The 24,322-nt window shown below is 43.2% G+C and overlaps 1 protein-coding gene across 4 annotated transcripts in view; it reads right to left on the bottom strand.

Annotated features, from left to right (window-relative positions):
- The window catches only part of Rai2 (retinoic acid induced 2), a 69,245-nt gene that overhangs the window by 11,792 nt on the left and 33,131 nt on the right, over window positions 1–24,322 (bottom strand). For 2 of the 4 annotated variants that reach the window (XM_078035081.1, XM_021722963.3), the window contains exon 2: window positions 3,099–3,305. The exons of the other annotated variants lie outside the window; for them this stretch is intronic. The gene's annotated coding sequence lies outside the window, so the exon portion shown is untranslated. The remainder of the gene's footprint in view (window positions 1–3,098; window positions 3,306–24,322) is intronic. 4 annotated transcript variants of the gene reach the window in all.

Here is a 24,322-nt window from a genome sequence, read left to right as displayed (position 1 = left end):
ATCGCTTATGTAGCTGGGATGGTTGACTGAATTAGAGGGGAAGTTGAGGGTAAGGTTATGACCATAAGCTGGCTTCCAGGAAGCAACTTGGATCAGGAATTCAGTGACAGGGCCTGAGGGTTGGCTGGTGAGTGTATGTGGCTGAAACCTCTCTGACACAAGTCCATTCATTTGTGTGCTCTGAGGTCTGGGCATTCTTGGGGGCCTCTGAGATGCCAGGCAGTGGTCACCTTTGAATTCTGGTCACCAACACCAGCTTATCCCATAGTTAAATCACCTATTATCTTTCTACATATATCAGACTCCTCAACACAGCCTTGAAACAGCAACACAGGATAATTGAATGAGGAAATAAAAGGATAAGAAGCAATATATACAAAATGGAGAGTGGAATGTGCAAGTCAGCAAGTGGCTGTTTTTGCATTCGGCTGAGGCCCTGCAGCTTTCCACCAGGCACCAGACCCCAGACACCATCAGGGACTGGGGCCATAGGAGCCATACCATGCAGGAGCAATAGGTCATGTTTAAGGTCTCAGGCCAGGGTCTATCCTCTTGAAGAACTATGGTTTGGGGTGATTTTTTCTGGCAACAAAGAAACCTCTTCAATTTAGAATAAAGGGGAAAAACCTGCCTCTGAAAGAGAAAATACTTCTAATTAGATTGAGATACAAAGGTTAAATTTTTGTTCTGGGAAAAAGACTGTTTATAATCCTGTGTCATTAGCAAGACATTTTCCAGAGACCAGTGTGACAGAAATAGACCCTCTGAGGGGTCACTGGAAGGAAGAGGTGCAGAATTCTGAAGTACTAAGGTCTGGAGTTCAGACTGTCCCCGTCTCCTAATGTCAGTGAGCCCCTCACCAATTGTTAGCATGGGGACAGTGCCAGCTTACCCTGGGTACTGAGCCCCCTGTGAGGCTGGGTAGAATGGAAAGCTTTGAACTCAGAGAGGCCTAAGTTCAAACAACAGCCTGCCAAACTTTGCTAGCTGCGTGACCTTAGGTAAGGTAGTTCTAAGCCTCAGTTTCTTTCTGCGTAAGATGAGGATTTTTAAAAATCCCCATCATACAGAGTGTTCATAATGATTAAGGGACATAATCTACGTAAAGTGCTTGGCACAGAGCCTGGCACATGGAAAGTGCTTTGTAAATCAAGACCAACATCATTATCCTTGCCATCACTGTTGGTTTCACTGTCACTGTTATCATCATCATTGTCATCACATCATTAGCACTGGATTCATCTTCATCATTCTCACTGTCATCATCCTTATTGTCACATTGGCTTCATCTTGTTCCTCATTAGACCCCTGGCCATGTTTCCTCTTTGCATGTTGAGTAGCATCAAATACTCCCTTGGCATCTGAATGGGTTCACACATTCATAACCCTGTATGTTTAAGGGTTCACTTGAAAATCAGCTGTCATAGAATCAGTGTTACACCTGATGGGAGATTTCCAGGCTGGTACCCCAAACCCACTTCACCCCCAACATAGCTAAGATACTGAACATTTGTGGTGAAAACAGAAGATAATACTATTGTAACACCAGGAACTAAAGATGGCAGGAAAATGATTAAATAAATACAAAAATCTACTCCTCATTCAGGTTGGGGGAAAAAAGGTGGGGGGAGCCAGAGCCTTATGTATCTTGCATATGGACTCATGAGCATTTTTAAGGGTTCTGAAGTTACTGCCCTTTGGCTGTTCATAATTTCACTTCAGATACTTCAGGGTTTTTTTTCTCCTTTGCACAGGGCCTAAGTATCTCTCCTTTCTTCCTTTCAGTAGTGATTAGAATCATTTTCTCATAAAAAAAAAAACATGGGGCAGACAAGGAAGAGGGTAAGGATAAAAGGGAGAGAGAAAGCAAAAAGATTTTCTGAGCTAACTAGGTAGAAATGGAAGGAGAGAAAATTTAAAAGTTTATTGAGAAACTGAAGGAAGCTGTGAGGAAAACACGGAATGAGATCTCCAATTGGCCACAAGGGGCGCTGTCAAGCCGTAACAGCTTGGTTGCTGTGCCATGTGGTGGAGGGAGAGGTGAGAAGGGAGTTTCTCAGCACATTGAGGACATGTTGAAAAACAGCACATTGTTCACAAGTACAAGTACTCCTAGTAAATAAGGAAGCTGGTCCAAATTCTGGCAGAATGCACATGCTTTTAAAATCACCAGGCATATTTACTTGGTACTTGGCTGTGCTGTCAGTCCTAGAAAAAAATATTCAAGCTCATATTATTTTGGTGTTTGATTTTCATTTTTGGCTAATACTAACCTCCAGTCTTCCTTGGGCAATCAGAATTGGGTTCCCCCCCCCAAAAAAAAAATTAGAATTTGCAGAAAAAAAAGATGATAAACTCATTCTCAGTGAGGTATACAAATGATAAGACTCAAGTATTATGTTTCCATGATTGGTATAGTAAACAGCATCTAGTCAGCAATAGAGCTATGGACAAAGAAGTAGAAGTCTAAGTGAGGAATTTCAGATGCCAATCATGGGAAAGAAGTTTCTTACTTTCTTGACTTTTCTCCACAGATTCAAGAGTCTACAACTAGGACCAAGTTTGCTGGCTTAATTAAAAGGTACATGCACCAAGAGCAAAGAAAGGATGTGAATGTAAAGCAGTTATTTATTCCTTTATGGACTCAATCAGCAAACACTTAGTGCTCACCCAAAAGAAATTTCCTGAGTAGGTGCTTCCCAGGTGCAGAGATTTCCACAGTATCTAGAGTTGTCTTTATCTCATTTTACTGAATGAGCCACCTCCTGAAACTCTGCTTTCTACCTTATCAGGTTTCCATGCAGAAACTACAGGCTCTCAAAGGACAACATGCTACTGCAGGGTTGCAGTCACATGGAAACTCAGTGACCACTGTCAGTGATGATGATCTTCGTAAGGAAGGTGAAGAGAGGAAGCTGGTGATTTTTGGTGAACCCAACTGGCTATAGTTATCTTAGCTTGGGTTCTCCCATGGGATGATCCTAAGGCAAAGAATTAACTGAAAATAGTTTATTTGGGAGAAGGTCCCAGAAAACACCAGAAGGGGAGTAAAGCAGCAAGACAGGAAAGGAAAGAAGCTAATTTATCAAGCAAGTTACCACTGCAGGCAACTGGAGCTCAGTTCCACTGGGGAATTCTGGGAGACTGTGTAGAACACATTCCTCAGGGCTATGTCAACTGAGAGGCCAGGAAGTCAGGGTGTTTAGTCACCAACTTCCATCCATCACTGGTCAGGGGTTGCTTCTGGAGGATACGTTCATTCCTTGGCACTTCCAGATAGCACAGCATGCAGGCCTAGTGTGCTCCTGAGACAAAAACCAAAAAACAAACCTTAAGGGACAGTCACAGGTACATGCAGTAAGTAACCTTTGGTGTACAGAGGTGAGTCTGAGGGGATATGATGGGGCACCAATAGCATCTGCTACATTAACCATGCCTTGGAAAGTTCCAGTGCATATTATGTGAATATTTAAATGTCATTCATTTAGGCTACCATGACCAGGTGATTCCCCAGTCAGTGTAACCTTCTATGACCCCATGAAGAAGACACTTATTTTTAACAATGCCCATACCACAGAAGAATCGGCTCATGGGGGGTGTGCCTCAAGATTTCATAAAGAATAAGGCATATAAAGAGGCCAGAGATGACTATCTTTCCAAAAGCAAAATGTTCAAGAGATGGTCAGCTTGGCTGATATGCTCCTTTGCTAAAATTTAACTGGGGCCCTCCAGAAAGTTCTTTTAATCATATTTGTGCTGGCTGGAATGCAAGATGTTCCTGGGATGAGTCACAGAGGGAGTTTCTTTTCTAGTGATCGTGTATTCCAACTCAGGGACCAAAAAAACAATAAATAAACACTACTTCACTTCATCAGCTGCATACTGCCTAATAAAAATAATAATGACAACCCTGACCCAAGAAGTACGCAGACAATGCAGGAAGAAGGGGGTAGGGAATGCTCATCTTTTAAACAGGAAGACTTCTTTCTGGAATTCAGTTTAGTCAAAAGCACTCCTCTGCCTGGAGGCAAGCTCTCTCAAGAGCAGAACAACATGCTGGGCAGAATCTTAGGGCTGGTGAATCTTTTGAAGTCCTTAAGAAATCACTATATTTATCTTAAAGCAAGTATCATGGTGAGAGTTAATAAAGCATAAACAATACAAAGTTGAAGTGGGGAAAGGAAACAGATTGGCTGCCTAACATCTGGCTCCTTGGCAATGAAGATTATAGGTGTTATTTCCTATTTTCTTTAGGGGAAGACTTCCTCTGGAATGCACGTGTTTACACACACACACACACACACACACACTTGGTAGTCAAGTTGGAATAAAGCCACCTGTTCCCCTGTAGTAGTCCAAACAGGATTCTTGTCCATTCCGCCTCTTTCTCGTTTGCCCCTCCTCTGGTATTATCGCTCTGAATTCCAACCATCAGGCTTTTATTGCTGCAGGTGACATGTGAACTAGACATTGTCACATCTGTAGGATTTCTGAGGAGGAGATGGTGGAATGGAGGAGAATTTTCCAGAAGGATATAAATGGAAGAAAGACATAAGATGGCAGGTGTGTCCAGAACAGGGTGCCTGGTTGGGCAACTGGAGCCCAGGGCTGGTGAGGGTTGGAGGCGAGACAAGGGTGTGTGGAAACATTAGAAGGGTGCCAGCTCTTCCAAGGGTGTTCAGAGTTGCCCCTTAGCAATTAACCCTGTGTCCTAAAGGACTGCCAACTCAGCCAAAACAACTTTGATGTCTTTACAGGCCCCAATGAGCAGGAGGCCTCAATTCAATAGTGAGACCATTAGGTTGGGGAGAAAATAAGAAGTAATTTAGTTTTCAGGGCTTTGCTAGCTTCCTCATTCCCCCTTCCCCACTGCTTCTCTCCACACACTCACAAGATGATAATAATAAACCATTTACTGAGCACTGATTTATCATGTGCCAGGCACCCTGCTAGGTATTTTACATTCATTTTCTCATCTCATTTTCTCAGCAACCCCAGCAAATTGGTACCACCTTGGTGTGAGTTGATTTGTTGGACTGTTGCTTTCCTCTCCCTTCTGCCCCCAGGATCTGAGCTGTGAATCCCCAGGAAATGGTTGTTTTCAATGGGAGGGAGGGGCAGAGTTTTCTAGAACATGAACATTGTTTAATGTAGGAAAGGTAGGTGTGGGGTAAGAAAGAACAGAAAGTGGGTAGTGTCTCCTGTCTCAGATCAGAACCTACAATTTCTTGGCCTTCTCCTGTGGCTCAGACAGGCCTGCCTTGATTTCTTTTTCTGGCCCAGCCCTGCCTAAGTTCCCTCCTCTTCTATTATCATTGCTACTAGTGAAGACTGGGCTCTGAAATGCACATCCTGAGTCAGGTGCTCCCCTTCTTTTCTGAGCTCATTCCTCACTTCCTGTGTGCTCTGGTTTGGACAAGTGTCCCCCAAAGGCCCCTGTGGAGATGAAGCCTTGGCAGGAGGTCATCAGTCCCTGGGGGGTACGCCCTTGAAGGGGATAATGGTATTGCAGCCCCTGGTCTTCTCTTTCTCACTTCCTGGCCATGAGGAATGGTTTTCCTCCTCTATGCTCTCTGTGCCCTAATGTGCTCCCTTACCACAGTCCCCAGTGCAACAGGACCAACAGCCCATGGACTGAAACCTCCAAACCTGAGAGCTGAATAACCCTTATCTCAAGATAATACGTAGTATTTGTAATGGCAATGGAAAGCTGATTAACACACTAGGCTTCTGGACCCAGGCAGGAGCTATTTCCATCCTCCCCAGGATTATTTCATCTGTGGCTGACTGACTGGCCATCTAGCAAATGCACTGCCCCTTCTTCCTGGACTACAGTTCCCAGTCTCCCTTGCAGTTAGTGTGATCATGTTCCTGAGTGCTGCCAACAGAGTGTGAGTAGACACGCACCACTTTGGGTCTGGCCCTTCCTTCCTTCCATATGTGATGCTCCGATTCCTTTCTCTCTTTGCTTTAGCTTAATGCATAAGGACCTATTGGAAGACATCTGATGAAGACAGCAGAGCCACAAGACAGGAGGGTATACACACCTGCCGCATGGCTTGGAGGCAGGCCCTCTGCCAGCAGGAACATCCATTTGAAGCTTTACGTGAGTGAGAAATCAACTTCTATTGTGTTTCAGCCTCAGTACTCTTTCAATTTGTTAGGAACAGCAGCAGAAGGCTTCCTGGGACTCACCCTGTGCACTGCTAGGGACAGCAGACTGGCTCTACCCTTTATTGCTTCTTCCATGTTTGGAGCCCTCCAAACTCACTGGCTGAAAACCAGAGCTGCAGAATCCATCTTAGTGCCCACAGCCCAGTTCCAAGCTTCCACATGCTAACTTTCCTGTTGCTACAGCACTGAGCACCCTTGTCTGTTCTCCCTGATTTGAATCAATTGATTACTGAGCGTTCAGGACTATTCTTTGCTTGGTAGCTGCAACTATAACCACTGTAAGAGTCCGCTTCCCTGGCTTTCATAGAGCTGGGAGAAGCAAGGGAGCTGCCTCCAAGGAGCAGGGAGAGGCAGGGCTGTCAGCAGCCCTGTTCCCCACAATCCTGCAGCTCCTTAGGTGGCCTGCCCCATGTCAGTGGGTGGGGTGGTTAAGGGCGAAGCAGCAGGACCCTGGCACGAAAGAAAACACACAGACCTGGGTAGCAGTCATGCTTGGTTTCTTGCCAGAGGAAACTACTAGAACCACAATATCCCCTTCCTCCTGGGACCTTTGGCTAATTTGCTGGTTTGTAGTACAAGGAGGCTTGGGACTTCTTCCCTTTCCCCCATACCAGACTCTTTACAGGAAAGGTCCAGGTGGATTCTCCTTTGGGAGAATTTACCATCTATGGCTCCAGCCTGTAGGATTGCTTTCCCTTGTTTCCCTGCCTCGTTGATTTTCTAGGCAAAGACTGCCCATTTAAAAGTGTTCTCTCCCTCCACTGACCACGAAGTGCCATCGCTAGTAAGCTTCTGCCTTGTTTTCAACATTATTGCTCTTTGGGGGTTCTTCTCTAAAAATACCAGTTCTTCCAAAGACATATTAGAGAGACCATATTAGTCTTCACCATATTAGAGAGACCAGACTGATTGAAAACATTTTCTATATAATTAGGACTTTCATGTGCAAAGGACCCAACTAAATATCTTCATTATCACCTCAAAACAAAAACAAACAAACAGGGATCACCCCTATTTTATAGGTGGGAGACTTCAGACTCACCTCAAACCCTGCAATAAATATGAAAGAAGACTAGAACTAGCGCTCTCTGCCCTCTGAACCGAGACTGAGAAACTTCCCCTTAGGTCTAAGTCCCTGGCTCCAGAGCTTTTTGACAGCTGTGACATCTGGAATTTACCTTCAAAGTCACCAGCACTTCCAGGGAGACTGGCCCCAGTCTGTGACTCAGGAGAAGCCCTAATCTGGTCAGTGGGCAGCCACTTGTCTGATGGAGTGCCAAGACTGCACACCCAGGGCGCAGCAGCTCAAGTTCTAGTCAGGAAGCCCCCACCCCAGGGCTGCTACTGAAGTCTCGGTCACCTCTTCATCTCCCTAATACTTGAGGCAGGGCCAAAGAGCACCTGGAATGTTTGAAATGTTTTCCTTACTGGGGAAACTGGTGGCTTGCTAATTAGCATGATGGGGACTGTAGGAAAAGGATAGAACTGGGGTATTCAAGACATATGGTGTGGATTGGCTGAAATATTTGAGAGGTAGTTCCCCAACTTTGTTACAGACAGGGTTGGTGGATCCAGGAAAGCTGGGAGGCAGCACCCAAAAAGGGAGGGTTCTAATGCTTGCCACATAACTGTCCCATGTCTAGCAACTAGTTTTAGAGGATTTCCATTTGCCTATGCCAACTAGAAGGTGACAAAATTCTACCTTGGAAATGTTATCATATCTGCCTTGAGTGCTCACAGCAGCTGAGATGACAGCCTGCAGGGACTCCCTGAATGGCCTTATGAACTGGTCTGTGCCTGTTGGCTACTAACTTGTTACATTATCAGTGTCTGTCGGGGGCACCATTTGCCCTGAGACTTGTTTTGTGGCTGTCACAGTGTGATTTTGAGCTCCCCATGCAGGGGCCCCTCCTCTTCTCCCCTCTGACTCTCTAGCCTGCCTCTGTCTCTTTCCCTAGTTCCCTCTCAGGGTTTTGGCCTTGAGCTTGCCTTGCGGCAGCCCAGACAACCCTCAGGGCTGGAAAGACGGTGTTAGGAACAAGGATGATGAGTGGAAACCTCCTGTCCATAAAACTTTTAACACCAGCTTCGCTCCCACAGGACCTTTTCAGTATCTGAGCCAGCACTGACTGACATGCTTGAAAATTTTTCAAAATGTTCTTGAAAAGGAAAAAAGAAAAGAAAACCCCAAGTGACCATATCTCATTCATCAGAATGACTACAACTGAAGGATATTATAAACAAAATGTTGGTGAGGCTATGGAGAAACAGAAGCACGTGCACACCGCTGGTAAAACGGTACCACTACTTTGGACAACTGTCTGGTAGTTTCTAACGAAGTTCAACAAATTGCCTACCCTATTCTTGGCAATTTCCCTGTCCCGCCTCCCCCCATGAAAATATATATTCACAAAAAAATATTTGTTCACAGATGTTCATAGGAGTTCTATTCTTAAAAGCCACAAACCAGAAACAACCCAAATTTTTGTCAACAGGTGAATGGATAACTAGGCTATGCCACAGCCACATGAATACTACTGCAAAATTAAAAGCAACAAACAATGGAGACACACACACACACACACACACACACACACACACACACACAAAATAATTCAGATGTAGCCCAAAGACACTGTGCTGAGTGAAAGCATCCAGGTAGAAGGTGTATATACTACAGGACTTCAATGACACAAAATGGTGAAACAGGCAAAAATATTTATACCATGATGCTAGAAATCAGAGCATGATTGCTCTGGGGAAGCAAAAGAGAGAACGGATTAAAATAAAGCCTGAAGAGCCAGCTTTCTGGCATGCTGGGAGTGTTTTCTAGACTCTCTGAGGTGGTGGTTACATAGGTACATAGAATTGTCAAAACTGATCCATCCGACCACTTACAAATCACTTTATTTTATGTTAATTATCTCTTTTTTTAAAAGAGAGAGAGAGAGAGTATTTTTTAATATTTATTTTTTAGTTCTCGGCGGACACAACATCTTTGTTGGTATGTGGTGCTGAGGATCGAACCCGGGCCGCACGCATGCCAGGGGAGCGCGCTACCGCTTGAGCCACATCCCCAGCCCCTAATTATCTCTTGATAATTTAAGAAAAGAGGCGTTTAAAATACTGTGGAAGAACAGCAGAAAGGAAAGAAACTCCCAGTGGTTCTGTAGTTTGCAGTTGGTTTTTGATCACTTCTGAGCCCAGTGTGGGGAGGGAAGATGGAGCAGAGGCTGCTGGTAATAAGAGGGTGAAGACCCTTCTCAAGGCACTTGCCAGAGTCCCTTTACCTCAAGTACAAAGAAGGCAGCAACACTGGCCCCTAAAAACAAATGCTCGCTGAAAAAAAATACCAGAAACCCCGAGGAAAGCTAAAATTACTTTCCAAGAAATGCCAATAGTTTTATATTTGGGAAAGGAGGAGGATTAAGGCAAGCAAAAGGCAAAATATGTCACTCTTTGGACAATAATGCTGATCCACTGGGGAGGCCCTGTACAAGGGACTTCAAAGTGCAGCTACTGAGATCTCCTCCATGGGTCTCTGGAATGGGTGGGAGTGAAATAGCAGAGGGTCCTTATAGGTAAAGGTCTTCTATTTTGCATGGTGAAGAGGAATTTTCTATTTCCCTAGCAAAATCCTAGCCACAGTCACAGGCATTCACTGTATTCAGCCCCTCAAATAACAAACAAAGCTTATGGGTCAGGCCTGCACACAAACTCTGGCTCTGACACCATGAGAACTGTGTGGCTTCAGTGGAATGACTTGGCCTTTCTGAGCTGCAGTTTCCTTGCCTGTGAAAAGGGGGTAACGATATCTCCTGGGGAAGTAGAAAATACCTAATGCCTAGTAATGTTCAACATAGAATCATGTCTGGACTCCAAGGATCTTTCCAGATTGTCTATGCCAACCTTGCAACAGGAAAAGGAATCCCCTTCAGATAAATTAGCATTCTGTTTTTACTTTTGAGTGTCCTATGCACAGAATTTGCATAATCCACAGTTCATGAAACTGTCCCATGCATAGCCCACTTTTTCATTGTTTTATTTAAAAGTTGTTTTATTTTTTAATACTATAAAATTAATAAACAAACATTAGTGAAGACATCCCCCAAGTCAACACTACATGGGTGTAGCTCTGGGACTTTCTATTCTATTCCATCAGCTCCTTTGACTTCATCTTATTATACTTCCTAATGAATGGTGCTAGACACTAAGGAGAAAGTAAATGGAGGAAGTGGGTTGAGAGTAACAGGGAGCAGGGGATGGGGAAAAGATCACCCTGGGAGGGTGATCAAGGAAGGCTTCTCTGATGTGGTGGCATTTGAGCAAAAACCTGATAGAAGGGGCACCATGGCATAAAGTTATCCCAGTGCTCCAAAGAGACATGAGGGAGGGATGGAGAGAAGTATGAATGGGGGGGGGCGTGGTAAGCAAATTCCAGGGTGATAGGAAAGAAAGCTAGGGGCTGGTCAGGCACAGTGGCCTATGCCTGTCATTCCAGTGACTGGGGAGGCCGAGGCAAGAGGATCATAAGTTTGAGGCCAACCTCAGCAACTTAGTGAGACTTTGTCTCGAAATAAAATTAAAAAGGACTAGGGATATAGCTCAGTGGTAGAGTGCAGAGTGAACCCCCTTGGCAGAGCTAGGGATTAGATCACATTCAGCCTTCTCATTTTCATTTTATAAAAATTATCAAGTGTAACCATTTTATAGATGAGAAAACAAAGGCTCAGAAGAGGTGATCTGCTTCAGGCCATGTATTTGGTTAGGGGCAGGGTCATGGGTAGAATTCAAGGCTCTGTTCATCTTCTGTGGTACCACAATGGCCTCTCTGTGCCCTCAAATGATTTGAATTCCACAAAATGCCTCCAAGCAGCTTTCAGGTAATGAGGTGACAACTAGTATATTGAAATGCTGTTCTTCCAAGCAGAAGTTCTTTACCACACACACAAAAAGATTATTTGAAGACTAATTAGGATTCTGACATTCTTTAATGACTAACTCCTTAGGGCCATGTCAAAATCCATGTGAATATTTCCAAATTATTTTCTCATCATAGGTGATATTTATTCTCCAGAGAAAAATCAAAGATATGCTAGTGACAGTCTTTTGAAATTTGAGTTGAGTGCTATAATTACACAAGCAGAAGCAAGAATTTGTCTTAATAACCTACCAATAATCAAGAAATATACAAGTAGTGGAAGAATGATTTTATATGTATTTTAGTAACATCCCTTCAGCTCAAAAGATGACAAAAATTTTTTACTTCTAATCATGTGGATGGAAATATTAAGGTCAAGGGTATAAAAGTTCACCTTCTTTTGAAAGTCTGAGCTGGGTACAAGATAAAAACAGGAGAGAGACCCGTGACTGAAGACATTTGAGTAAATCTGACTCCCTATTAAACCTTCAGGGTAAAGGGATTTTTCAAATCTGTTTTCTTCTTTGGCTGGCTAATCCCTTCCTTTCAGGAGGAGATTTCAGCCCCCTAGACACACACTCACACACTCACCGGCTGGTCTATGGAAACAGACCCACGTGCTATTTCCATCTTGCATCCCCATACTGGGCTCTGATACAACTTCAGAAATTATGACTCAAGAGATCACAATTACTGACTTCCGAGTGCCTCTGATTTCTCCCAGGAGAATAAGTAGATGAGAAGTTCTACATATTTTCAAAGGCAGGCGGATTTAGGCTGTTTTTCAGTCATGCCTCTCATTTTTCTGAGGACAATTCTGAAAGTATGCAGATGTGACAGTGTTGATGGCAGAGGGGCTTGACATCCCTTGGCACGCACAGGTAAGAACCATCTGCTTCTAGTTATTTCAGCTACATCTCCACAAGACCGAGACAACTCAGTCCAGTGGATGCAACGAAAGTGACTCAAACGCTGGCCAATAAGCCACTGAATGATTCTCTTCCTAAGCTCTGTGCTCTAAGCCATTCTGCCTCGGTGAAATGTAGGGGTGCTGGGAGATCTCACAAGGGTATACTCACTCATTCCTTGTAGTTCTAATTTGAGAAAGAAAACACAATTTGAAGACGTAACAAGTCCAAGACAAATCCAATTTGTGGAGAAGATACCCTCCTTTAGGAAATGAAATAGAGATGCCCAACTCAGCCACGGACTGGCTGTGTGAGCATGAGCGAGTCCCTAACCCTCTATATGCCTCAGTTTCCTCATTGTATGATGAGGGCAGATAACAGTATATAGATGCTGCAGGGTTGTTAAGGAGAGTGACTTAACACATGCAAAACACTTAGAACTAGGAGCTGGGGTTGCAGCTCAGTGGTATAGCACTTGCCTAGCACATGTGAGGCACTGGGTTTGATCCTCAGCTCCACATAAAAATAAATAAGTAAACTAAAGGTATTTTAAAAAAATCTTTAAAAAACAGAACCATTCCTGGCACATAGGTCAGAACTCAAAAGGGTTGCTATTTTGATTATAATTAAAGATAGGGAACCAAAGGATCCTCACCATGGAATGCTAAATAAATAAGAATTATATTTGAAACTAAAAATAAGCAATAAATAAGATGAAAAAAGGTGATTTTCCTTCTCAGCAGTTTTTCTGTGGCAATGGTTACTCTACTCAAACATAAGCCTGGCAGGGTGCTGGCCTCCTGTTGTCTACAATAGGCAAGATATGGGTATGGAGGCGGTGAATAACATCAAGTTTTAAGTACCAAGAATGAGGTCAAGAGTAGAGGTGGTGGGTGGCAGCCTAATGGAAGGTTTTCATTAAGCTAGATTCCCCCTGGATAGACAGTATAGAGGGACAGTCAACCCTGGCTGCACAAGAGACTTGACTAGGGAGCTTTGAAACATCAGGATACCCAGGCCACACTCCAGACCAATGAAATCAGAATCTTCTTTCCTGGGCATAGACATCAGAATTTATCAGAGCTCCTCAAATGATTCCCATGTGCAGCCAGGAGTAAGGACCCCTCCTTGAATCTATTCCCCTTTCCCCAGCACAAGAATGGAGAGCTTATCCTCACCAGTTCTCAGGAGACCCAGGCACAGTCTCAATTCTCTTCACAGAGACAAAGAGAAAACCCATCAAGCTCCATCCAGGGAAGGAATTGATTAATGTTTACTTAAGGGTCCAGACTATCTGGTTTACAGCCTTGGTGCTGCATCAATAAGTGAATAAATAGATAAATGGATGAATGAATACAGAATCACCAAAAATGTCTTCTGATAAGGAAGTAAGTTGCTTTAAAACATTCTGGAGGGTAATTTGAAAGCATTCATACCTACTGACCCAGAAAATCTTCTTCTTGGAATCACCTCAAGGAAATGCAGTCCCTGGCTGGCTTTTCTCCCAAAAGCCTACAGTCCTAATTAAAGAGAGATTCCTGGGCTATAGAAGAGAAGCGTGTTCAGTCCAGGGTGTCCATGCTCTTGGAATTTCACTTCCATGGGGAGGTGAGAGAAGGGAACCCTCAGTCAAGAAATTATATATATATTATATATATCTTTCATTAGGGTTTGGAATTTGCACAGATTTTCAAATAAGAACTCATTGTAGACTGAGAGTTCAATGCCCTAAACTCAAGAGAGACTCTTCTGGATAGGAGAAAGTTTATGGGAAGATTCTGACAGTTAGTAGCTTAGGCCTCATAAACACACACACACACACACACACACACACACACACACACACACACACACAAGCAGGGCCTGATGTCTGATTTTTGAGCATGCTTCTATCAGCCCCCTAGGAGGAGCTGACTGCAAAATGTTTTCCTGTGTAGTTAATAATGTGACCCAGTCTTGCCAGCTGGTAAGAAAAAAGGTGTCAGTATTTTGCAGCCTTGTCCAATATATTGAGAGATGAGTATTTAACTTAGGGGATTTAAAAACCTTCCCTTTTTGAAAACAGGATGGATTTGACTTTAAGTATAACTTGAAGGCATGATACATTGCGGTGAACTCATTTGTCAAGAACCAGGCCTGTCCTTCAGGATGGCCTCTCCATCCCCATGCATGTGATGAAGGAGCTTCTCCACTGTATGTACAACAGCATTGGAATGATGGGACTTTGAATTAGGAGCTGGAATAAAGAGGAAAAATTGGCAAATATGCCTTTAAAAAGTCCAACTACCCCATCCAAAGCTTTTAGATGTGTTTATATGTGTTATGTACTTCTTGGTACTTAAGAGAAAATAGAATCATCTTTAAATTCAAAAAAACATTCTCTGGGTAAGACCACTTATTAGAAGTTTAGTCCAGAAAAAATATTATTCTTGTGTTACAAAATCAAAGCAGTAGAGGAAAAAAAAAATCAAAGGGAAAATGTCTGGGTTCCAAAATGCTGTGGGAGACCACAGAGAAAGTACGGCAATATTTAAGCTTGTGCTAAACATACTTTTTTCTACTGTCACTTTTCACCAAGTATAAGTTTATATATGCTTTGTCAAATGCCTCTTTAATGATTTATTCTGAGGGATTTCCTACTACTCTTGGGCTTTAAAGTTCAGGCAAGGTTAAGGGGCTGGGTGGGACGTTGGAAGAGAAAGACCATGTAAGCAGACAGCCACCAGAACATGGCACTGAGGAGGTTGAGGTCACTCTTCTGTGCCCAGGTTAGCACATTTCTAAGGGATCTAGGTAGTTCTCCCAAGTCACAGGCAGTTCCCAGTGGGAGTCAGTTAATCTGCAATGAACATATGGGTCATGGATCACACAGAAGGGGTATTTGTGTGTATGTGTGCACGCACACGCATGTGTATGGCTGGGCTGGTACTGTCCCACATTAGCAAATGACCAAAAGGTTAGATGATCGGCAAATAGTAATGTCTTGAATACCAAAGATAACATCACTACTAGCATTCTGATAATTATAAGTCTTCTGCTGAAAAAAGAATACAATCAAGCAATTCCCTGAAGACTGACCAATGTAGTATTAAGAAATGTAATCAAATGACTGATCCCTTCACATGCAAAAGCATATTCCTTGATGAAATTGTATGTTCTAAAACCAAAAGGCAGGGGTGCAGCTGCTCTCCGCTTCTCCACTGAAACTGATCTTGCTAAGGTCATGTTGACCTGCATGTGGTCAGATCCACTCATAGATTCTCTTGGCCCTCATCCTACTCAACCCAGCAGTGTTCCACACAATTGACCATCCCCTCCTTTTTTTAAAACATAAATCAGATTGCTTCACTCATCTGCATAAAACTATCCAATGGCATCTCATTGTACTTTAAAATAAAAGTCAAGTCCTACAAAGCCCTATCTGATCTGGCCCCACTTTAACTCTTTCCAATCTCATCTTACAAATCTCATCTCCTATCACTTTTCTCACTGATCAGAATCATGCCAAGCTCTTTTCCTGCCACAGGGCCTTTATACTGGCTTTATCCTTAGCTTGGAATATCCTTCAAACAGCTGGATCTTCTCAGTCTTTAAATCTCAAATCAATATAGTCCTGTTCTGAGAAGATTCCAGGCTCCCATCTCCATCTCAGGGGCAAAGACTTCATGTACCATGTTCATTGCAATATTCCCAGAACCTAGAATAACACCTAGTTCATGGTCATTGCTCGACATATATTTATTTGGAGGAAGGAAAAGAGGAGGAAGAGAAAGGGATGACAATGTTCCCACCAGTGTACTTTTCAAAGGTTGGTGTGCCTTAGTTCCCTCAAGGTGCTATGAAATATTGAAAAATGGGTTCAATTTATTATGGCTGTAGCTGAAGATATATAGAGCTGAATTATCCCATGGAGTGTTGAGTAGATGCAGGGTAAAGTACAGTCCAACTTGAGTAAGAAGCACTGCAGAGGACCCTAAGGCCAAATGGTATATCCATTGGAACATAAGGGACATGTCTTTGAGACTTTACAGAACATTGTGGGGCAGTGGGTTCTGTTCCCACAGCGCCCCCTAGTGCTTAGAGTGAGGGAGTGAATCCTGTGATCCCCTGGTAGGACACAGAATGACTATGGGCAAACTCTGAGCTCCTGGAAGACCTGGACGGGGACCTGATTCAGCACCCAAGAAACACTGGTCAAATGGATGAATTTAACAGAGCTTTTGCATCTGGATTACTTGCGCTTTATTTACAAAACACTTCTACAAAATGCTTATTATATGCCAGGTACTCCACCGAATGTTTATAAATAGTCAAATCTTCACAAACAACTCGACAAGGGAGATACCATTATTTTCACCACTTTACAGATAAGAAAACTGAGTCATTAAAAGAATAACGAACTTGCTACCTAGTGGCAGAGCTGGGCCTTATTGTAGCCTTGGATCCACTATCTATGCTCTTAGCCACTAGCCTATGCTATTGAGGGTATCTAGGACCACACCATTTGTGTCCAGGATAGGTGGGAGGAAGCACAGCAAGGTTCCCTTAAGAGAACCCTGGTCAATGAAGTTCCACACACTCTGTACACTACTTGCTGGTGCCATCTCTGCTGGCTAAGGGAAGAAAAAGAGGTTGAAACTCTGGGGCTCCTGCCAGCATTATCAGCCTCGTGCTGTGACACCCACTGCATCTCTCTTCCTTTCTGTTTCTACTGTAGTTCTAAGTCAGCAATTGTCAACCTGGTGCAACTGTGTCCTTGCAACCAAGGGGACATTTTTTATTGTCATAACTGGAGAGTACAGGGGTTTACCAGCACATAGTGGGTATAGGAGGCCAGGGATGACACTAAGCATCCTATAATGCTCAAGACAGTTCCCCCACACACAGCAAAAAATGACTGGGTTCCAAATGTCAGTAGTGCTAAGAGTGAGTCACCCTGGTCTTGGCCAAAGACTACCTTTCAGAAAATTAAAGAAAATATTCATCAAGCCATCAGAGGAAGGCCCATCTGTGAACCCTAATAAATGCTGGCCTGGATCCTGCTGCCCCTCTAGAAAACCTGCAGAGAAGAGGTAAGGACACCCCTGCTTGCCTCCCTCAATCTCCTGATTCCTGGAACCACAACCACCCCCTCCCACTGAGAAGCTGACAGCAGCCTTGGCCCACATGGCACAGAGCACAGACTGCTAATACCCACTTCCTTTGGCAGCTTCTAAAGGCTCTTGGCTTGAAATTCGGTATTCCTCGAGCCCTTTTTCTTAATTACATTCTAGAGATGAAGGGAAACCTATGTGTAATTCAGAAATAAATGGTCCTACCTTTGATTCCTCTCAAACATGTCAAATCAGAGTAGAACTGTGCTATTCCTCCAGATTACAGAGGTCTCTGAGGAAGAGTGGACCTGGATGAGCCCAGCCAGAGCCAAACCACATCTCCAAGCTGGACCCCATGGCAGAACCCAAGAAAATTTAGAATGTTCTATATGGATGATAAAAAAGAAGAAAAGTCAGGATTAGATTCAGGGTGGGAGAGAATGAGGAACCTTGAAGGCCTGGACTTAACTGCTGGCTCTATCCCCAAACCCTGCAACCTGGGATCATCACTCCCTGTGAAATGGGGGTTCAGACGCCCCCATAAAGATGCTATGAGGGTCAGCTGGAAGGCTTTAAAAGGGCCTTACACTGCATGTGGATCACAGTAGAGCTTTATTGAATTTTTGTTTGCTCACTCACCGATATTCCTCCTTTTATTTGCTTATCACTAGTTATCCTTTTAACCATCTCAAAACTCAAGGGAGCCAAAGCAATTTACGTCTTTAGCTTACCAACCCAGGAGGAGTCAGATGTCCTGAGTACTCAATAGAATAATAATGAACACAAATAAACCTTGAGAAGCACTGGATGTGACTTAATTTGCAGTCATTCAAAGAAATCATATAGTTGACTGGGATTTAAAATTGGACTTCAGCTAATGAATAAATGTACAATACAGAGTCAATGGCATGTGCTAAGATCATTATGGTCATCTGTGTGACAAAAGAATTGTCTAGGATGGTATGGATGGGAGTCCACACAGTCAGACTAGGCCAGTGGTTTTCAAACTCAGAATCCCCTGGGGAGTTCTCTGAACACACAGATTCTCCATCAGACCCCCCCCCCCACCAAAGCCTGTTGGGGTCCAGGAATGTGCAGGTCTAAAACTCCTTGAACGTGATTCTAAGGTCAGATAGATTTAGGAATCAATCAATCTCTCTCTCTCTCTCTCTCTCTCTCTCTCTCTCTCTCTCTCAACTGGGGTACTGGGCATTGAACTCAGGGGCACTCAACCACTGAGCCACATCCCCAGCCCTATTATGAATTTTATTCAGAGACAGGGTCTCTCAGTGATTTGTTTAGGGCCTCACCAAGTTACTGAGGCTGGCAAGTTACTAAACTTGCAATATTCCTGCCTCAGCCTCCCAAACTGCTGGGATTACAGACATGCGCCACAGTGCCCGGCTAGATTTAGGAACCTCTTGAGGAGGTCTGTAAATCGTGTGGAGCAGTTTACCAGATGCCAGGCACTAACCCATGATCCTTAAATCTCTTCCAAATCTTAACCAAGATGTTTTGCAAGAATTGTTTAAAGTGCCTTTGCTTTTACATCTAAGAGAATATTTTTAGATATGAGATTTGTTTTCCTCCCAGCAAGATGCTCTACCTCATTACTACCAATTAGGCAAGTTCATTTAAAAGCTTTGAATCCATACTTGTAAAATTCCCCTTTGCTCATCCAACTTTATGTCTAAACAGTACAGCTGATGGTTCTACAGTTCCATTTATGAATTCCACTCTTGTGAATGTATTTCTAAAATTGTTTCAGAATTTCTTTGTCTGGGAAAGCCAGGACTGCTGGTTTTAATAAGAACATGGTTTACACATAGTTATCCAGGTCACTGATATTTTGTGGCTTCCCAGAACACAGACAGCACCCAGTACCCAGAGACTACCTTCTCTTTTCAAAACCAGGACTGCTCCCACCCAACCCCATTCTTGCCTCTTACAGAAGGATACCTCCCAACACCCCTCTCACACCATTTTGCCTTCAAAAAGAGCAACATGGCTTACTAGAGTGAAAACTGAAGTTAGACTAAGTGAAAAGCAAGTCTTGGCTCTGGTTAAAACTCACCAACATCGCAAAGTGTCCACAACAGTGTTCAGCTATATGGCTTGTACCCTAACTGAATGAATTCGAATCTCCTGTGCCTCTCTTGAAGAAAACCCAAATGAGAATTCTCTGAACAACTGCGACATTCCACAGCGTTCACATCTGAGGCCGCATCCTATTACATAATCAACAAAGTAAAAGGAACTTTTATTTTTAGCTACTGGACTTCACAGGGAAGACCCAAGTCCTATTTAAACTTCTCTTTCATCCCTAACCTTCAAATGACACTCCTATGATTTGCTTTATATAATTTCTATTTTTTTAAAAAAAGACTCAGTTAAAGATGGCCTCAAGCAGATTTAAAACAATACAAAACAACGAGAGAAATAAACCAGATGGCAAAAAATCATAAATCAGGCCAAGCCGTGCTGAACCAGCTACAAAGGAAGCCATCATCAAACTGTAAAGGGAAGAGGCACTTCGTTCCTCATGGATAAGTCTCCATTATTGCTTCCTTGCAAAGGAAAGCTCAGAGGTCACCCAGGGGAGGGTAGTGTTGTCCCTCCTCCACCTGCCACAGGCTAGATTGCAGAGAGCTGCATGATAGTTGGGAACCCCCAAAGGGTCAGTACTCAGGGCAGGCAAATTTGGCGTTACTTCCCATGTGATAGAAAAAGAAGAGTTTGGGAGGATCTCTGTCTTAATTGCATGATGGCAAAGGTAGGGAAAGAAGAGAAAGAAATTGAGCCAATATATCTGCACTGTTTCTAATACTTGATGAAAACAACAAAAACTCCCCTTTGGGAAAACCATCCATCCCTATCTTTTCTACAGATGTCAATAAAAGGGCATACCTTACAGGAACATCATTCTTGTCTTCCTCTGGGCTGAGGAAGACAAGAAAGAGACTCTAAAATTCAAGAACCATACTGCCTGGCTGTGTCTCCAACACTAGAATAAATGTTTGGACTGTTCCATGGAGGAAAGGACTTTAGTTTTAAGGGACTTGTTTTGTTGTATAATTGCTGCACGCATGTGTGTGTGTGTGCATGCACACGTGTGTATCTGTGTCTGTCAACCTGTGCTAGACTGGCCTTTCGGTTCTAACAACAGCTGCCATATATTTCTAGTGCATTAAAAAGGCTTTTTTTTTAGGAAAAAAAAACAATAACTGGGCCTCTTAGGCAAGAGTACATGTCCATTAGTTTTAGATACTTAGAAGTACACGCTGTTCTGTTGTAACACAACACGCAGAAAATCTGGCATTAGTTTTTCGACCCTGGAGCCCTGTTTACAAACATACTGAATTATTAACCCCAGTACATCATCCTTGCCCCACTCCATTTTATCTACATGACCTGAAAAGATTCAGAAGGTTTGCCAGGGCATGCTTTTCAGTCTGGATTTATGGGCATGGATAATGCCAAGGACTCCTGTTTACTACATACTGACCGCTCTGCACCACCCAATAGGGACTCTCCAAGTGGAAGAAATGTGGCTATGCAAGTGGGGATCTAAGCAGCACAAAGGGATTAAATCCATAGATCTCAATCTGTCTACCTCCTTATCACCCTATCTCCTGTCCCATAGCCATTGTGAGTACATCAGGGTTCCCTGTAAATTGCTTTTCTGAGCAGCTCTGGAATTCTGTGGATATGCTAAGAAGATGAAGAACTGGTAGTGGATTAGCTTCTCCACCTGCTTCCAGAGGCTTCTGTATATTCCCCATTAAAACCCTCATTGACTTCTTATCCCCATCGAAGCAAGCATTGAGCTGTGTTGTAATCACTACTTTAAATCCCACTGTTTAGAGGAGGTACTCCGGCAGCTAGGGCAGGGATCACTCTGACTCCATCAGTTACCGCTCTATCCCTCAAATTTTGCAAGGTGCATGGTCTGTAACAGAAGCAAAGGAATATTTAACTGAATGTTCAGATCAATTAATGAAAAGGGCTCCCTATTCTAGGGTGACCAGCTGTCTCGGTTTGCCTGGGACTGAGAGGTTTCCCATTCCCTGGGATTTTCAATACTCAAACCAGGACAGTCCCAGGCAAAGTAGGACAACTTATCTTCTTCTTCTTCTTTTAATATTCTATTCTTTTTTTAAATTTTTTTAAAGTTGGACACAATACCTTTATTTTATTTATTTTTATGTGGTGCTGAGGATCGAACCCAGCGCCTTGCACGTGCTAGGCGAGAGCTCTACTGCTGAGCCACAACCCCAGCCCCAATTTACTTTCTCTTTATGATGCCACACTACCACAGCCAGCTTGCAGATGCACCATGCCCCTGTCAGGAGCTCCCAACCCTGATGCACCTGTACATACAGCTGTTGTCCTCACCCATTAGCTAGAGGGAGGGGTAGCCTTCCAAGGTGACATCGCTTTGTAACCCATTTCTGTCCAATGACATATGATTACCCTAGTCAAAATGCCTGGTCAGCTTCTTTATGAGAGGCAATAATGACTTATTTATTCCCCAGATTCAGAAAATGGGAAGGTGTCAGAATAATCAGGAAAGATACCCAAATTGAAGCTGTGTCCCTGAGACTGCCCAAAAGCAGGAATACTGCCAGATACCTATGCACTCCAGATGAGAAGCTGCTCCTCTCCCTTTATGGATACCTGCAAAAAATTTCTTTAGGTCCCATCTGCCCATCTGTTTCCTAAGCTCACCTGCCTTTCCCCATGTCAAGATTAAATGAGACGAGATGTTGAAGCCTATCTTCACCCTACATTTGTGGAGGATGTGATAAGGTAACTTGGAGCTGGCGTGAGTCTCAGGAGAAAGATAACCCAAGCCAGTCCCTCCATTCCAGATCCACAGTGCTTGTTTATGCAGTGGGGTGTGGATTCTGCCACCAGTTTGGAACAAGTTCATCCATGAGCATATCATTTTTGCTAATTTCCCTTTCATAGATTGTCTAGAAAATGTAAGTTAAAATTGAAGGTAAGAGAAAAATACATAAACTGTACTATATTTATACAATGGAATATTACATAGCAATAATAGAGAATGAATACTGATGTACTCAATAACATGGATGAATCTCAAATACATTATACTAAATGAAAGAAACCAGACATAGAGGTTCATACTGTACAATACACTTACATGAAGTTCAAACCCAAGCAAAACTTATCTTCTCTGTTCGAAGTTAAGGTAGTAGTTCCCTCGAGAATATGTGAAGAAAGCTATACTGACTGGGAAGTGAGCTTTTTACAGGGATAAAAATATTGTGTATCTTAATTTCAGTGGTGCTTACACCAATGGACACACTGGCAAAATTTTATTAACTTGGACACTTAAGATGAGCTCATTTTATTTACTTTATACCTCAATTTAAAAGACAAACCAAACAAAAAAACAAAAGCAAGAGAGGAGATACTTGCTTTCACCCTGATCCAGCAAGGCATGTCATTTAACCCCAGGGAAAGCATTTTTACCTCCTCTGTAAGTACATTATTCTACCTACCTGCTTTGGCTGTCAAATTAAATTAGATGAAACTGAGTGGGTTGGTTGTTCAATCTCATTTGTTAAATGTATGCTCGACAAAAGCAATGCTGTCAATCCCAATGAAATTAGGGTTTGTCAAATGAAGGAACTGGTGTGTGTGTGTGTGTGTGTGTGTGTTTATAAAAGACAGATTTCTGCATTTAGGATTCACTCTCAAATATCTTCCTAGCAGCTGTATCTCTCAGCCTATTAGTCAAGGGCAGGCACCCAGCCAGCTGTTTGCTGGATTCGACTTTCCCTGTACATGATCATTTCAAAGGTCGTGTATATGTTAATTTACTACCTGGTTGTTATTTAAGAGGATTTTATTACATCATTTTATGTTGATTTATTCTCTCACCTCCTCCAGGAAATTCTGGATTCTAGAGCAACCAATGGAGGGGTAGCTCTGAGTGAGTATAAGACCTTAAAGAAATCATGTTTAAATTAAACATGAACACACACAAGCAATAGGTCTGGTAGGAAATGATTATGATTGCCATTGTCTGGAGCTCGAAGAAAGAAGTGGTTTAAACAAAAATTGTTCATATTTTTACAAAGAAGACAGCAAGTAAGAGTGACACCCACAACATGCCCTATCTAAATATTTACTTGACAATTGCAATGCCCACATGGAGAATTTGACAAGGGGTAGGGCTTTATCATTTGACTTGAAATCCGCCCCCAGGAAAAACCTAAAGACTTCATTATTTTATTATAAGGCAATGTAGTTTCATTTTGTATGGGGTCTGTGAGACCAAGAGTATCCTGAAGCTGGAATAAAATTGAAAAATAGAACACAGGACAAAAAAAAGAAGGCTCAGGAGAAGCTGGGACAGAAGAGGTGAGATGGTGATTCCAAGGCAGCTTGTGGGGGGAGGGGTGTTGCTGGAAGAATGTGCTGAGTGTAAGGCTGGCAGGAGCTACAGACAAGGTTCCTATGGTGGTGGTCCGGCAGGGAGAGTGGTGATGGGAAAAGCAACTGGCACAGGGGCCTGGAGAGATAAGGCCCTGATAAAAGCACTTATTTGCTTTCAAATGAATGCCTCTGTGTTTCATTGACTTCTCTCCAGCACCTGTAATCTATGGGCTCTCCCCCATGTGTTCCTGTTGGAAAAAAGAATGATTCAAGTGCAAAATCATCAGTGAGTGATCACCATTGTTCTTCTGCTCAAATGTCACATTCAGGAGCCAATATGCTGCCATTCAGAAATCTATTAGCAACATAGCAGAGTCAGGAACTCCCGTGACCTACTTTTACCAGACAGTGGATGTTTCTAATTCCGCAATCAGTGAAACAGCAAAAAACGATTAGAAAATGTGTGTGGCATTGTGGCGGATCAGATCAGGCCAAGTATAGCCGCAAGGGAAAGGTTAATAGAATGTAACTTAAACAGCTTGTGTGCTTCTAAATCTGCCCCTGGTGGTGAGGAGCACCAGGCAAATGAGATTTGTCTCCACCTCCCTGACCCTTCTATAGCCTCAGTTTATCTGCACCCTCCAATTTCCCCTCCCAGCCCTTCCTGCTCCAGTTGCGCCCTTCACACAGACAAGCCCAGCTCTATCTGCAGATTGACATCTTGTCCTCTTTGAATGCTGTAGGCCTCCAGATCACCAGCCCCACTGAAATAGATCCGTGTGTTGATCCTTTCAGAACTTCAAACTCCAACTCAGCTG

The sequence above is a fragment of the Ictidomys tridecemlineatus genome, chromosome X (assembly GCF_052094955.1).
Source record: "Ictidomys tridecemlineatus isolate mIctTri1 chromosome X, mIctTri1.hap1, whole genome shotgun sequence".
In the NCBI taxonomy this organism is placed as follows: domain Eukaryota; kingdom Metazoa; phylum Chordata; class Mammalia; order Rodentia; family Sciuridae; genus Ictidomys; species Ictidomys tridecemlineatus.
Note: the sequence above shows the minus strand (reverse complement) of the source record. Positions and strands in the feature narration are given on the sequence as shown.